This window comes from Triplophysa dalaica, unplaced genomic scaffold (assembly GCF_015846415.1).
Source record: "Triplophysa dalaica isolate WHDGS20190420 unplaced genomic scaffold, ASM1584641v1 Contig2, whole genome shotgun sequence".
Classification (NCBI taxonomy): Eukaryota; Metazoa; Chordata; class Actinopteri; order Cypriniformes; family Nemacheilidae; genus Triplophysa; species Triplophysa dalaica.
This window is the reverse complement of record NW_026622636.1, coordinates 1-13,913: the sequence shown is the minus strand read 5'-3', so window position 1 is coordinate 13,913 and position 13,913 is coordinate 1. Positions and strand designations below refer to the sequence as shown.

The 13,913-nt window shown below is 46.5% G+C and overlaps 21 non-coding genes across 21 annotated transcripts; all 21 read right to left on the bottom strand.

Annotated features, from left to right (window-relative positions):
- Window positions 1-500: 500 nt before the first annotated feature.
- Window positions 501-582, bottom strand: trnas-uga (transfer RNA serine (anticodon UGA)). The gene has a single exon. It is a non-coding gene; the product is annotated as a tRNA-Ser (tRNA).
- An 809-nt stretch (window positions 583-1,391) lies between these two features.
- Window positions 1,392-1,473, bottom strand: trnas-uga (transfer RNA serine (anticodon UGA)). The gene has a single exon. It is a non-coding gene; the product is annotated as a tRNA-Ser (tRNA).
- A 1,213-nt stretch (window positions 1,474-2,686) lies between these two features.
- Window positions 2,687-2,759, bottom strand: trnak-uuu (transfer RNA lysine (anticodon UUU)). Its single transcript has one exon. It is a non-coding gene; the product is annotated as a tRNA-Lys (tRNA).
- Window positions 2,760-3,248: 489 nt separating this feature from the next.
- Window positions 3,249-3,330, bottom strand: trnal-aag (transfer RNA leucine (anticodon AAG)). Its single transcript has one exon. It is a non-coding gene; the product is annotated as a tRNA-Leu (tRNA).
- Window positions 3,331-4,018: 688 nt separating this feature from the next.
- On the bottom strand, window positions 4,019-4,100 carry trnas-uga (transfer RNA serine (anticodon UGA)). The gene has a single exon. It is a non-coding gene; the product is annotated as a tRNA-Ser (tRNA).
- A 639-nt stretch (window positions 4,101-4,739) lies between these two features.
- On the bottom strand, window positions 4,740-4,821 carry trnal-aag (transfer RNA leucine (anticodon AAG)). The gene has a single exon. It is a non-coding gene; the product is annotated as a tRNA-Leu (tRNA).
- Window positions 4,822-6,939: 2,118 nt separating this feature from the next.
- Window positions 6,940-7,021, bottom strand: trnas-uga (transfer RNA serine (anticodon UGA)). Its single transcript has one exon. It is a non-coding gene; the product is annotated as a tRNA-Ser (tRNA).
- Window positions 7,022-7,565: 544 nt separating this feature from the next.
- trnal-aag (transfer RNA leucine (anticodon AAG)) lies at window positions 7,566-7,647 on the bottom strand. The gene has a single exon. It is a non-coding gene; the product is annotated as a tRNA-Leu (tRNA).
- A 529-nt stretch (window positions 7,648-8,176) lies between these two features.
- On the bottom strand, window positions 8,177-8,258 carry trnas-uga (transfer RNA serine (anticodon UGA)). Its single transcript has one exon. It is a non-coding gene; the product is annotated as a tRNA-Ser (tRNA).
- A 91-nt stretch (window positions 8,259-8,349) lies between these two features.
- trnah-gug (transfer RNA histidin (anticodon GUG)) lies at window positions 8,350-8,421 on the bottom strand. The gene has a single exon. It is a non-coding gene; the product is annotated as a tRNA-His (tRNA).
- A 244-nt stretch (window positions 8,422-8,665) lies between these two features.
- On the bottom strand, window positions 8,666-8,738 carry trnak-uuu (transfer RNA lysine (anticodon UUU)). Its single transcript has one exon. It is a non-coding gene; the product is annotated as a tRNA-Lys (tRNA).
- Window positions 8,739-9,465: 727 nt separating this feature from the next.
- trnas-uga (transfer RNA serine (anticodon UGA)) lies at window positions 9,466-9,547 on the bottom strand. Its single transcript has one exon. It is a non-coding gene; the product is annotated as a tRNA-Ser (tRNA).
- Window positions 9,548-9,638: 91 nt separating this feature from the next.
- Window positions 9,639-9,710, bottom strand: trnah-gug (transfer RNA histidin (anticodon GUG)). The gene has a single exon. It is a non-coding gene; the product is annotated as a tRNA-His (tRNA).
- A 381-nt stretch (window positions 9,711-10,091) lies between these two features.
- On the bottom strand, window positions 10,092-10,173 carry trnal-aag (transfer RNA leucine (anticodon AAG)). Its single transcript has one exon. It is a non-coding gene; the product is annotated as a tRNA-Leu (tRNA).
- Window positions 10,174-11,257: 1,084 nt separating this feature from the next.
- trnak-uuu (transfer RNA lysine (anticodon UUU)) lies at window positions 11,258-11,330 on the bottom strand. The gene has a single exon. It is a non-coding gene; the product is annotated as a tRNA-Lys (tRNA).
- A 692-nt stretch (window positions 11,331-12,022) lies between these two features.
- trnas-uga (transfer RNA serine (anticodon UGA)) lies at window positions 12,023-12,104 on the bottom strand. Its single transcript has one exon. It is a non-coding gene; the product is annotated as a tRNA-Ser (tRNA).
- A 93-nt stretch (window positions 12,105-12,197) lies between these two features.
- trnak-uuu (transfer RNA lysine (anticodon UUU)) lies at window positions 12,198-12,270 on the bottom strand. The gene has a single exon. It is a non-coding gene; the product is annotated as a tRNA-Lys (tRNA).
- Window positions 12,271-12,441: 171 nt separating this feature from the next.
- trnal-aag (transfer RNA leucine (anticodon AAG)) lies at window positions 12,442-12,523 on the bottom strand. The gene has a single exon. It is a non-coding gene; the product is annotated as a tRNA-Leu (tRNA).
- Window positions 12,524-13,074: 551 nt separating this feature from the next.
- On the bottom strand, window positions 13,075-13,155 carry trnas-uga (transfer RNA serine (anticodon UGA)). The gene has a single exon. It is a non-coding gene; the product is annotated as a tRNA-Ser (tRNA).
- Window positions 13,156-13,246: 91 nt separating this feature from the next.
- Window positions 13,247-13,318, bottom strand: trnah-gug (transfer RNA histidin (anticodon GUG)). The gene has a single exon. It is a non-coding gene; the product is annotated as a tRNA-His (tRNA).
- A 225-nt stretch (window positions 13,319-13,543) lies between these two features.
- On the bottom strand, window positions 13,544-13,616 carry trnak-uuu (transfer RNA lysine (anticodon UUU)). Its single transcript has one exon. It is a non-coding gene; the product is annotated as a tRNA-Lys (tRNA).
- Between the last annotated feature and the right edge of the window lie 297 nt (window positions 13,617-13,913).

The window sequence follows — 13,913 nt, the reverse complement described above, 5'->3', positions numbered from 1 at the left end:
TTAACGGGCTCTGGGAGCTGAAAGTCAGACGTGTTTTAAACACTGCCCTGACAGCTCATCTTTGGTCTTTTATCTGGCCGTGCTTTCCTTAAAGGTCCATGCAAAGAAAACATTTATAAAATCACATTAAAGGCTATAAAGTATGTACAAATTGTTTTACATTAAATGTTAACTCGTTGTTGTATACCTAGTTGCATCGACAACCCATCGAGCACTCCTGTACCAGTCAATTTGTGTTATATCAACAACTCGTGCCATCTGTTGCAGAGTCGCTCTTAAACATTTGTAAAATCACATAAAGGCTATAAAGTATGTACACATTGTTTTACATTAAATGTTTACTCGTTGTTGTATACCTAGTTGCATCGACAACCCATCGAGCACTCCTGTACCTGTCAATTTGTGTTATATCAACAACACGTTGATCTGTTGCAGAGTCGCTCTTAAAGAAAAACGTGGTAGTCTATAAAGGCTTGATCTTCTTCTCTCTCTCAAGCAGCCGTAGTCGGCAGGGTTTGAACCTGCGCGGGGAGACCCCAATGGATTTCAAGTCCATCGCCTTAACCACTCGGCCACGACTACAACAGGTTTCAGGGCCTCTGGGTTTATGTCGTGCTGCAAAGAGGACGATGTCAAAAAGGGAAAGGCAGGACTTCAATAAGACGTGGTGCCCTGCCGTGACCCGGATTCGAACCGGGGTTGCTGCGACCACAACGCAGAGTACTAACCACTATACGATCACTGCTAGCCAACGTGCCTCCGGCAAAGTTGCGCTACCAGGACTGAGTGACTAGATCTGCAGTGAGAAGATTGGCAGCTTTTGCTGAGGTCTCACGGAATTCCTTACCCTGCTCAAGGCCAATCTGCAGACCTACAACGCACGAGCAAACTGCATGGTGTTTTACAGTAGGCCCGCTGTGACATTTCGCAAACAATCAAGAGCTTACAGGGTTCTGTCGGCCTAGGGTTCAGTGCACCTTTCTGATACAGGGGTGTTCAGTCCTATATCTGGAGACGATGCCATCTGTTGATTGCAGTTCATCAAGTACCCTTGAACCGGGTAACGGGCTCTGGGAGCTGAAAGTCAGACGTGTTTTAAACACTGCCCTGACAGCTCATCTTTGGTCTTTTATCTGGCCGTGCTTTCCTTAAAGGTCCATGCAAAGAAAACATTTATAAAATCACATTAAAGGCTATAAAGTATGTACACATTGTTTTACATTAAATGTTTACCCGTTGTTGTATACCTAGTTGCATCGACAACCCATCGAGCACTCCTGTACCTGTCAATTTGTGTTATATCAACAACACGTTGATCTGTTGCAGAGTCGCTCTTAAAGAAAAACGTGGTAGTCTATAAAGGCTTGATCTTCTTCTCTCTCTCAAGCGGCCGTAGTCGGCAGGGTTTGAACCTGCGCGGGGAGACCCCAATGGATTTCAAGTCCATCGCCTTAACCACTCGGCCACGACTACAACAGGTTCCAGGGCCTCTGGGTTTAGGTCGTGCTGCAAAGAGGACGATGTCAAAAAGGGAAAGGCAGGACTTCAATAAGACGTGGTGCCCTGCCGTGACCCGGATTCGAAACGGGGTTGCTGCGACCACAACGCAGAGTACTAACCACTATACGATCACGGCTAGCCAACATGCCTCCGGCAAAGTTGCGCTACCAGGACTGAGTGACTAGATCTGCAGTGAGAAGATTGGCAGCTTTTGCTGAGGTCTCACGGAATTCCTTACCCTGCTCAAGGCCAATCTGCATACCTACAACGCACGAGCAAACTGCATGGTGTTTTACAGTAGGCCCGCTGTGACATTTCGCAGACAATCAAGAGCTTACAGGGTTCTGTCGGCCTAGGGTTCAGTGCACCTTTCTGATGCAGGGGTGTTCAGTCCTATATCTGGAGACGATGCCATCTGTTGATTGCAGTTCATCAAGTACCCTTGAACCGGGTAACGGGCTCTGGGAGCTGAAAGTCAGACGTGTTTTAAACACTGCCCTGACAGCTCATCTTTGGTCTTTTATCTGGCCGTGCTTTCCTTAAAGGTCCATGAAAAGAAAACATTTATAAAATCACATTAAAGGCTATAAAGTATGTACACATTGTTTTACATTAAATGTTTACTCGTTGTTGTATACCTAGTTGCATCGACAACCCATCGAGCACTCCTGTACCAGTCAATTTGTGTTATATCAACAACTCGTGCCATCTGCTGCAGAGTCGCTCTTAAACATTTGTAAAATCACATAAAAGGCTATAAAGTATGTACACAATTTTTTTACTACATTGTTATATACCTAGTTGCATCGACGACCCATCGAGCACTCCTGTACCTGTCAATTTGTGTTATATCAACAACACGTTGATCTGTTGCAGAGTCGCTCTTAAAGAAAAACGTGGTAGTCTATAAAGGCTTGATCTTCTTCACTATACGATCACGGCTAGCCAACATGCCTCCGGCAAAGTTGCGCTACCAGGACTGAGTGACTAGATCTGCAGTGAGAAGATTGGCAGCTTTTGCTGAGGTCTCACGGAATTCCTTACGCATGTGCTCGATGAAATCCCTGCTCAAGGCCAATCTGCAGACCTACAACGCACGAGCAAACTGTTTATTTAATTTTCATCAACAGAGGGAGGGCCCATAAGAGCTCACAAGGTAAAGCTGACTAACAGAGTGGAAACACATCGCCCGAACAGGGACTTGAACCCTGGACCCTCAGACTAAAAGTCTGATGCTCTACCGACGGAGCTATCCGGGCTCTTGAGTAGTAACGTGTTCTAAGTGTAGGCTCTCGGGTTGGGGCTTGTTGAGTACAACAGGTGAGTGCAGGTTCATCCCTCATCAAACACACCCTAACCAGGTTTCCTCCATGGCGTTTTGCAGTAGGCCCGCTGTGACATTTCGCAGACAATCAAGAGCTTACAGGGTTCTGTCGGCCTAGGGTTCAGTGCACCTTTCTGATGCAGGGGTGTTCAGTCCTATATCTGGAGACGATGCCATCTGTTGATGTTTACTCGTTGTTGTATACCTAGTTGCATCGACAACCCATCGAGCACTCCTGTACCAGTCAATTTGTGTTATATCAACAACTCGTGCCATCTGCTGCAGAGTCGCTCTTAAACATTTGTAAAATCACATAAAAGGCTATAAAGTATGTACATGGAGAACACACCCTAACCAGCTAATGTGGCTCTGGAGGTAAGACGAAAACTAGACTCACAACGATCCAAGCGGAGCAAAGACCCACTGGCAGCGGTGGGATTTGAACCCACGCCTCCAAAGAGACTGGAGCCTTAATCCAGCGCCTTAGACCGCTCGGCCACGCTACCTCAAAAAGGCATCTTGTGCCGCTGGTTTCCTCCATAGCGTTTTACAGTAGGCCCGCTGTGACATTTCGCAGACAATCAAGAGCTTACAGGGTTCTGTCGGCCTAGGGTTCAGTGCACCTTTCTGATGCAGGGGTGTTCAGTCCTATATCTGGAGACGATGCCATCTGTTGATTGCAGTTCATCAAGTACCCTTGAACCGGGTAACGGGCTCTGGGAGCTGAAAGTCAGACGTGTTTTAAACACTGCCCTGACAGCTCATCTTTGGTCTTTTATCTGGCCGTGCTTTCCTTAAAGGTCCATGCAAAGAAAACATTTATAAAATCACATTAAAGGCTATAAAGTATGTACACATTGTTTTACATTAAATGTTTACTCGTTGTTGTATACCTAGTTGCATCGACAACCCATCGAGCACTCCTGTACCAGTCAATTTGTGTTATATCAACAACTCGTGCCATCTGCTGCAGAGTCGCTCTTAAACATTTGTAAAATCACATAAAGGCTATAAAGTATGAACACATTGTTTTACTACATTGTTGTATACCTAGTTGCATCGACGACCCATCGAGCACTCCTGTACCTGTCAATTTGTGTTATATCAACAACACGTTGATCTGTTGCAGAGTCGCTCTTAAAGAAAAACGTGGTAGTCTATAAAGGCTTGATCTTCTTCTCTCTCTCAAGCAGCCGTAGTCGGCAGGGTTTGAACCTGCGCGGGGAGACCCCAATGGATTTCAAGTCCATCGCCTTAACCACTCGGCCACGACTACAACAGGTTCCAGGGCCTCTGGGTTTAGGTCGTGCTGCAAAGAGGACGATGTCAAAAAGGGAAAGGCAGGACTTCAATAAGACGTGGTGCCCTGCCGTGACGCGGATTCGAACCAGGGTTGCTGCGACCACAACGCAGAGTACTAACCACTATACGATCACGGCTAGCCAACATGCCTCCGGCAAAGTTGCGCTACCAGGACTGAGTGACTAGATCTGCAGTGAGAAGATTGGCAGCTTTTGTTGAGGTCTCACGGAATTCCTTACGCATGTGCTCGATGAAATCCCTGCTCAAGGCCAATCTGCAGACCTACAACGCACGAGCAAACTGTTTATTTAATTTTTATCAACAGAGGGAGGGCCCATAATTGCTCACAAGGTAAAGCTGACTAACAGAGTGGAAACACATCGCCCGAACAGGGACTTGAACCCTGGACCCTCAGATGCTCTACCGACTGAGCTATCCGGGCTCTTGAGTTGTAACGACGTGTTCTAAGTGTAGGCTCTCGGGTGGGGGCTTGTTGAGTACAACAGGTGAGTGCAAGTTCATCCCTCATCAAACACACCCTAACCAGCTAATGTGGCTCTGGAGATAAGACGAAAACTAGACTCACAACGATCCAAGCGGAGCAAAGACCCACTGGCAGCGGTGGGATTTGAACCCACGCCTCCAAAGAGACTGGAGCCTTAATCCAGCGCCTTAGACCGCTCGGCCACGCTACCTCAAAAAGGCACCTTGTGCCGCCGGTTTCCTCCATGGTGTTTTACAGTAGGCCCGCTGTGACATTTCGCAGACAATCAAGAGCTTACAGGGTTCTGTCGGCCTAGGGTTCAGTGCACCTTTCTGATGCAGGGGTGTTCAGTCCTATATCTGGAGACGATGCCATCTGTTGATTGCAGTTCATCAAGTACCCTTGAACCGGGTAACGGGCTCTGGGAGCTGAAAGTCAGACGTGTTTTAAACACTGCCCTGACAGCTCATCTTTGGTCTTTTATCTGGCCGTGCTTTCCTTAAAGGTCCATGCAAAGAAAACATTTATAAAATCACATTAAAGGCTATAAAGTATGTACACATTGTTTTACATTAAATGTTTACTCGTTGTTGTATACCTAGTTGCATCGACAACCCATCGAGCACTCCTGGGGCCCGTTTCAATAAGGAAGTTCAACCAACACCGAGTTAAAATCTGAACTCTGAGTTGATTTACTCAGAGAATCGCTACTCTGAGTTTTCAGTTTCAGAACAGCTGATTTGAGTTAGTTCAATCAACCCTGAGTAAGTTCACTCTAGGTTACGCTCGTGCAGCATGGCGATGAAAAGCCATCATCAATTGAGTGAAGATAGCACGATTCACCATAGCAACGGCACGTGACAAAAAGCGCTCTGTTCATTTCTCGCCAATCGAATTGAATGAACTGTTACAAGCGTACGGTGAATATTAAGAAAAAAAGAGCAACACAGCCACAGCAGCAAAAGAAAGAGAGTTGGTGTGGGAGAAAAGTGCTTCACTTGTTATTGCGCCAGTTTATATGTCAATCACTTTGATATTTATTTTGTTGAAACTGTGAAAATGCGAATTATATTTTACTCTCTCGCTCTCATGTAGGTGCTATCCTTCTGCAATAAAAAGATCTTGGCAGCAGCTGATTATGAAATATACGACGGCGTCGTAAAAAAAAAAACATTTCGAGAATAAAGTCGAAATGTTACGAGAATAAAGTCGAAATATAAAGTCAAAATGTTACGAGAATAAAGTCGAAATGTTACGAGAATAAAGTCGAAATATTTTGAGAAAAATAACAGAATTTCTAGAAACAATAGATGTGGAGGATTTGGTTAAATCCAACTTTAGATTATGATTTAGCAATAAGGAAATTCTTTGTCTTTTGGCGCATCATAATGGAGTTATAATTAGTTAAAGGACACTGCAGCGGTTATGTAGGAAACTGAATTTATTCAGAAGAAAAAATCTGACATGAACTACGAATTAACTCACTGATTCAGATGACGTGCTCAAACATAACTTCAACTCTTAAACTACAACTTTCATGAAAATAAAATACGTATTACGACGAGTTTATTCTCGTAACATTTCGACTTTATTCTCGTAATCTTGAATTTATTTTATTTTTAACGTGCCACTAAAACGCCGTCGTAGAAATACAATAACATCATTTATTCAGGAAAGTTTAAAGAAATAAAATGGTCTTGCTAGTAAGATGCCTGATTGCGAAATGTTAAATATACTTCTTAAACTGGCCATAAAAGTTAAGATAAAACGTCCAAACGGGGCCTCACAATTCTCTCCCGACATAAATATAATTCTCTGGGAATTAATGCAGCTTCCTCATCTACGGGTTCCTGAATAAACGAACATGCTATTTTAAGCTCTGTGTGACTAAATAGAGCGCGATTAGGAACACGAATCAATAAACAAATGACGTATGCAATTTCAACACCGCTCGCGCTTCGAAAAGGGGGCGGAGATTATAACAAACCCTGGGTTTGCGGAATAAAACCTGCTCCCGACCAGGTTAGGTTCACGGAGTAGGTTACTCTGGTTACTCACTCGGAGTATAAGATACCTCGCTTCTGAAATGGCCTTGACTTACTCCGCGGTCGCGGGTTTGACATACCTCGCGTTCTGAAACCAAAAACCCTGAGTATTCCGTTTTCTGGGGTTGACTTACTCTGAGTTTGCACTTACCCTGCTTTCTGAAACGGGCCCCTGTACCAGTCAATTTGTGTTATATCAACAACTCGTGCCATCTGTTGCAGAGTCGCTCTTAAACATTTGTAAAATCACATAAAGGCTATAAAGTATGTACACATTGTTTTACTACATTTGGCAGGATTTGAACCTGCGCGGGGAGACCCCAATGGATTTCAAGTCCATCGCCTTAACCACTCGGCCACGACTACAACAGGTTCCATGGCCTCTGGGTTTAAGTCGTGCTGCAAAGAGGACGATGTCAAAAAGGGAAAGGCAGGACTTCAATAAGACGTGGTGCCCTGCCGTGACCCGGATTCGAACCGGGGTTGCTGCGACCACAACGCAGAGTACTAACCACTATACGATCACCGCTAGCCAACATGCCTCCGGCAAAGTTGCGCTACCAGGACTGAGTGACTAGATCTGCAGTGAGAAGATTGGCAGCTTTTGCTGAGGTCTCACGGAATTCCTTACGCATGTGCTCGATGAAATCCCTGCTCAAGGCCAATCTGCAGACCTACAACGCACGAGCAAACTGTTTATTTAATTTTTATCAACAGAGGGAGGGCCCATAAGAGCTCACAAGGTAAAGCTGACTAACAGAGTGGAAACACATCGCCCGAACAGGGACTTGAACCCTGGACCCTCAGATTAAAAGTCATCCCTCATCAAACACACCCTAACCAGCTAATGTGGCTCTGGAGGTAAGACGAAAACTAGACTCACAACGATCCAAGCGGAGCAAAGACCCACTGGCAGCGGTGGGATTTGAACACACGCCTCCAAAGAGACTGGAGCCTTAATCCCGCGCCTTAGACCGCTCGGCCACGCTACCTCAAAAAGGCACCTTGTGCCGCCGGTTTCCTCCATGGTGTTTTACAGTAGGCCCGCTGTGACATTTCGCAGACAATCAAGAGCTTACAGGGTTCTGTCGGCCTAGGGTTCAGTGCACCTTTCTGATGCAGGGGTGTTCAGTCCTATATCTGGAGACGATGCCATCTGTTGATTGCAGTTCATCAAGTACCCTTGAACCGGGTAACGGGCTCTGGGAGCTGAAAGTCAGACGTGTTTTAAACACTGCCCTGACAGCTCATCTTTGGTCTTTTATCTGGCCGTGCTTTCCTTAAAGGTCCATGCAAAGAAAACATTTATAAAATCACATTAAAGGCTATAAAGTATGTACACATTGTTTTACATTAAATGTTTACTCGTTGTTGTATACCTAGTTGCATCGACAACCCATCGAGCACTCCTGTACCAGTCAATTTGTGTTATATCAACAACTCGTGCCATCTGTTGCAGAGTCGCTCTTAAACATTTGTAAAATCACATAAAGGCTATAAAGTATGTACACATTGTTTTACTACATTTGGCAGGGTTTGAACCTGCGCGGGGAGACCCCAATGGATTTCAAGTTCATCGCCTTAACCACTCGGCCACGACTACAACAGGTTCCATGGCCTCTGGGTTTGGGTCGTGCTGCAAAGAGGACGATGTCAAAAAGGGAAAGGCAGGACTTCAATAAGACGTGGTGCCCTGCCGTGACCCGGATTCGAACCGGGGTTGCTGCGACCACAACGCAGAGTACTAACCACTATACGATCACGGCTAGCCAACATGCCTCCGGCAAAGTTGCGCTACCAGGACTGAGTGACTAGATCTGCAGTGAGAAGATTGGCAGCTTTTGCTGAGGTCTCACGGAATTCCTTACGCATGTGCTCGATGAAATCCCTGCTCAAGGCCAATCTGCAGACCTACAACGCACGAGCAAACTGTTTATTTAATTTTTATCAACAGAGGGAGGGCCCATAAGAGCTCACAAGGTAAAGCTGACTAACAGAGTGGAAACACATCGCCCGAACAGGGACTTGAACCCTGGACCCTCAGATTAAAAGTCTGATGCTCTACCGACTGAGCTATCCGGGCTCTTGAGTTGTAACGACGTGTTCTAAGTGTAGGCTCTCGGGTTGGGGCTTGTTGAGTACAACAGGTGAGTGCAGGTTCATCCCTCATCAAACACACCCTAACCAGCTAATGTGGCTCTGGAGGTAAGACGAAAACTAGACTCACAACGATCCAAGCGGAGCCTTAATCCAGCGCCTTAGACCGCTCGGCCACGCTACCTCAAAAAGGCACCTTGTGCCGCCGGTTTCCTCCATGGTGTTTTACAGTAGGCCCGCTGTGACATTTTGCAGACAATCAAGAGCTTACAGGATTCTGTCGGCCTAGGGTTCAGTGCACCTTTCTGATGCAGGGGTGTTCAGTCCTATATCTGGAGACGATGCCATCTGTTGATTTCAGTTCATCAAGTACCCTTGAACCGGGTAACGGGCTCTGGGAGCTGAAAGTCAGACGTGTTTTAAACACTGCCCTGACAGCTCATCTTTGGTCTTTTATCTGGCCGTGCTTTCCTTAAAGGTCCATGCAAAGAAAACATTTATAAAATCACATTAAAGGCTATAAAGTATGTACACATTGTTTTACATTAAATGTTTACTCGTTGTTGTATACCTAGTTGCATCGACAACCCATCGAGCACTCCTGTACCAGTCAATTTGTGTTATATCAACAACTCGTGCCATCTGTTGCAGAGTCGCTCTTAAACATTTGTAAAATCACATAAAGGCTATAAAGTATGTACACATTGTTTTACTACATTTGGCAGGGTTTGAACCTGCGCGGGGAGACCCCAATGGATTTCAAGTCCATCGCCTTAACCACTCGGCCACGACTACAACAGGTTCCATGGCCTCTGGGTTTAGGTCGTGCTGCAAAGAGGACGATGTCAAAAAGGGAAAGGCAGGACTTCAATAAGACGTGGTGCCCTGCCGTGACCCGGATTCGAACCGGGGTTGCTGCGACCACAACGCAGAGTACTAACCACTATACTATCGCGGCTAGCCAACATGCCTCCGGCAAAGTTGCGCTACCAGGACTGAGTGACTAGATCTGCAGTGAGAAGATTGGCAGCTTTTGCTGTGGTCTCACGGAATTCCTTACGCATGTGCTCGATGAAATCCCTGCTCAAGGCCAATCTGCAGACCTACAACGCACGAGCAAACTGTTTATTTAATTTTTATCAACAGAGGGAGGGCCCATAAGAGCTCACAAGGTAAAGCTGACTAACAGAGTGGAAACACATCGCCCGAACAGGGACTTGAACCCTGGACCCTCAGATTAAAAGTCATCCCTCATCAAACACACCCTAACCAGCTAATGTGGCTCTGGAGGTAAGACGAAAACTAGACTCAAAACGATCCAAGCGGAGCAAAGACCCACTGGCAGCGGTGGGATTTGAACCCACGCCTCCAAAGAGACTGGAGCCTTAATCCAGCGCCTTAGACCGCTCGGCCACGCTACCTCAAAAAGGCACCTTGTGCCGCCGGTTTCCTCCATGGTGTTTTACAGTAGGCCCGCTGTGACATTTCGCAGACAATCAAGAGCTTACAGGGTTCTGTCGGCCTAGGGTTCAGTGCACCTTTCTGATGCAGGGTGTTCAGTCCTATATCTGGAGACGATGCCATCTGTTGATTGCAGTTCATCAAGTACCCTTGAACCGGGTAACGGGCTCTGGGAGCTGAAAGTCAGACGTGTTTTAAACACTGCCCTGACAGCTCATCTTTGGTCTTTTATCTGGCTGTGCTTTCCTTAAAGGTCCATGCAAAGAAAACATTTATAAAATCACATTAAAGGCTATAAAGTATGTACACATTGTTTTACATTAAATGTTTACTCGTTGTTGTATACCTAGTTGCATCGACAACCCATCGAGCACTCCTGTACCAGTCAATTTGTGTTATATCAACAACTCGTGCCATCTGCTGCAGAGTCGCTCTTAAACATTTGTAAAATCACATAAAGGCTATAAAGTATGTACACAGTGTTTTACTACATTGTTATATACCTAGTTGCATCGACGACCCATCGAGCACTCCTGTACCTGTCAATTTGTGTTATATCAACAACACGTTGATCTGTTGCAGAGTCGCTCTTAAAGAAAAACGTGGTAGTCTATAAAGGCTTGATCTTCTTCTCTCTCTCAAGCAGCCGTAGTCGGCAGGGTTTGAACCTACGGGGAGACCCCAATGTCAAAAAGGGAAAGGCAGGACTTCAATAAGACGTGGTGCCCTGCCGTGACCCGGATTCGAACCGGAGTTGCTGCGACCACAACGCAGAGTACTAACCACTATACGATCACGGCTAGCCAACATGCCTCCGGCAAAGTTGCGCTACCAGGACTGAGTGACTAGATCTGCAGTGAGAAGATTGGCAGCTTTTGCTGAGGTCTCACGGAATTCCTTACGCATGTGCTCGATGAAATCCCTGCTCAAGGCCAATCTGCAGACCTACAACGCACGAGCAAACTGTTTATTTAATTTTTATCAACAGAGGGAGGGCCCATAAGAGCTCACAAGGTAAAGCTGACTAACAGAGTGGAAACACATCGCCCGAACAGGGACTTGAAACCTGGACCCTCAGATTAAAAGTCTGATGCTCTACCGACTGAGCTATCCGGGCTCTTGAGTTGTAACGACGTGTTCTAAGTGTAGGCTCTCGCGTTGGGGCTTGTTGAGTACAACAGGTGAGTGCAGGTTCATCCCGCTTCAAACACACCCTAACCAGCTAATGTGGCTCTGGAGGTAAGACGAAAACTAGACTCACAACGATCCAAGCGGAGCCTTAATCCAGCGCCTTAGACCGCTCGGCCACGCTACCTCAAAAAGGCACCTTGTGCCGCCGGTTTCCTCCATGGCGTTTTACAGTAGGCCCGCTGTGACATTTCGCAGACAATCAAGAGCTTACAGGGTTCTGTCGGCCTAGGGTTCAGTGCACCTTTCTGATCCAGGGGTGTTCAGTCCTATATCTGGAGACGATGCCATCTGTTGATGTTTACTCGTTGTTGTATACCTAGTTGCATCGACAACCCATCGAGCACTCCTGTACCAGTCAATTTGTGTTATATCAACAACTCGTGCCATCTGTTGCAGAGTCGCTCTTAAACATTTGTAAAATCACATAAAGGCTATAAAGTATGTACACATTGTTTTACTACATTGTTATATACCTAGTTGCATCGACGACCCATCGAGCACTCCTGTACCTGTCAATTTGTGTTTATATCAACAACACGTTGATCTGTTGCAGAGTCGCTCTTAAAGAAAAACGTGGTAGTCTATAAAGGCTTGATCTTCTTCTCTCTCTCAAGCAGCCGTAGTCAGCAGGGTTTGAACCTGCGCAGGGAGACCCCAATGGATTTCAAGTCCATCGCCTTAACCACTCGGCCACGACTACAACAGGTTCCAGGGCCTCTGGGTTTAGGTCGTGCTGCAAAGAGGACGATGTCAAAGGTACAAGGTAAAGCTGACTAACAGAGTGGAAACACATCGCCCGAACAGGGACTTGAACCCTGGACCCTCAGATTAAAAGTCTGATGCTCTACCGACTGAGCTATCCGGGCTCTTGAGTTGTAACGACGTGTTCTAAGTGTAGGCTCTCGGGTGGGGGCTTGTTGAGTACAACAGGTGAGTGCAGGTTCATCCCTCATCAAACACACCCTAACCAGCTAATGTGGCTCTGGAGGTAAGACGAAAACTAGACTCACAACGATCCAAGCGGAGCAAAGACCCACTGGCATCGGTGGGATTTGAACCCACGCCTCCAAAGAGACTGGAGCCTTAATCCAGCGCCTTAGACCGCTCGGCCACGCTACCTCAATTTGTGTTATATCAACGACACGTTGATCTGTTGCAGAGTCGCTCTTAAAGAAAAACGTGGTAGTCTATAAAGGCTTGATCTTCTTCTCTCTCTCAAGCAGCCGTAGCCGCTGTGACATTTCGCAGACAATCAAGAGCTTACAGGGTTCTGTCGGCCTAGGGTTCAGTGCACCTTTCTGATGCAGGGGTGTTCAGTCCTATATCTGGAGACGATGCCATCTGTTGATGTTTACTCGTTGTTGTATACCTAGTTGCATCGACAACCCATCGAGCACTCCTGTACCAGTCAATTTGTGTTATATCAACAACTCGTGCCATCTGTTGCAGAGTCGCTCTTAAACATTTGTAAAATCACATAAAGGCTATAAAGTATGTACACATTGTTTTACTACATTGTTATATACCTAGTTGCATCGACGACCCATCGAGCACTCCTGTACCTGTCAATTTGTGTTATATCAACAACACGTTGATCTGTTGCAGAGTCGCTCTTAAAGAAAAACGTGGTAGTCTATAAAGGCTTGATCTTCTTCTCTCTCTCAAGCAGCCGTAGTCGGCAGGGTTTGAACCTGCGGGGGAGACCCCAATGGATTTCAAGTCCATCGCCTTAACCACTCGGCCACGACTACAACAGGTTCCAGGGCCTCTGGGTTTAGGTCGTGCTGCAAAGAGGACGATGTCAAAAAGGGAAAGGCAGGACTTCAATAAGACGTGGTGCCCTGCCGTGACCCGGATTCGAACCGGGGTTGCTGCGACCACAACGCAGAGTACTAACCACTATACGATCACGGCTAGCCAACATGCCTCCGGCAAAGTTGCGCTACCAGGACTGAGTGACTAGATCTGCAGTGAGAAGATTGGCAGCTTTAGCTGAGGTCTCACGGAATTCCTTACCCTGCTCAAGGCCAATCTGCAGACCTACAACGCACGAGCAAACTGTTTATTTAATTTTTATCAACAGAGGGAGGGCCCATAAGAGCTCACAAGGTAAAGCTGACTAACAGAGTGGAAACACATCGCCCGAACAGGGACTTGAACCCTGGACCCTCAGACTAAAAGTCTGATGCTCTACCGACGGAGCTATCCGGGCTCTTGAGTAGTAACGTGTTCTAAGTGTAGGCTCTCGGGTTGGGGCTTGTTGAGTACAACAGGTGAGTGCAGGTTCATCCCTCATCAAACACACCCTAACCAGGTTTCCTCCATGGCGTTTTGCAGTAGGCCCGCTGTGACATTTCGCAGACAATCAAGAGCTTACAGGGTTCTGTCGGCCTAGGGTTCAGTGCACCTTTCTGATCCAGGGGTGTTCAGTCCTATATCTGGAGACGATGCCATCTGTTGATGTTTACTCGTTGTTGTATACCTAGTTGCATCGACAACCCATCGAGCA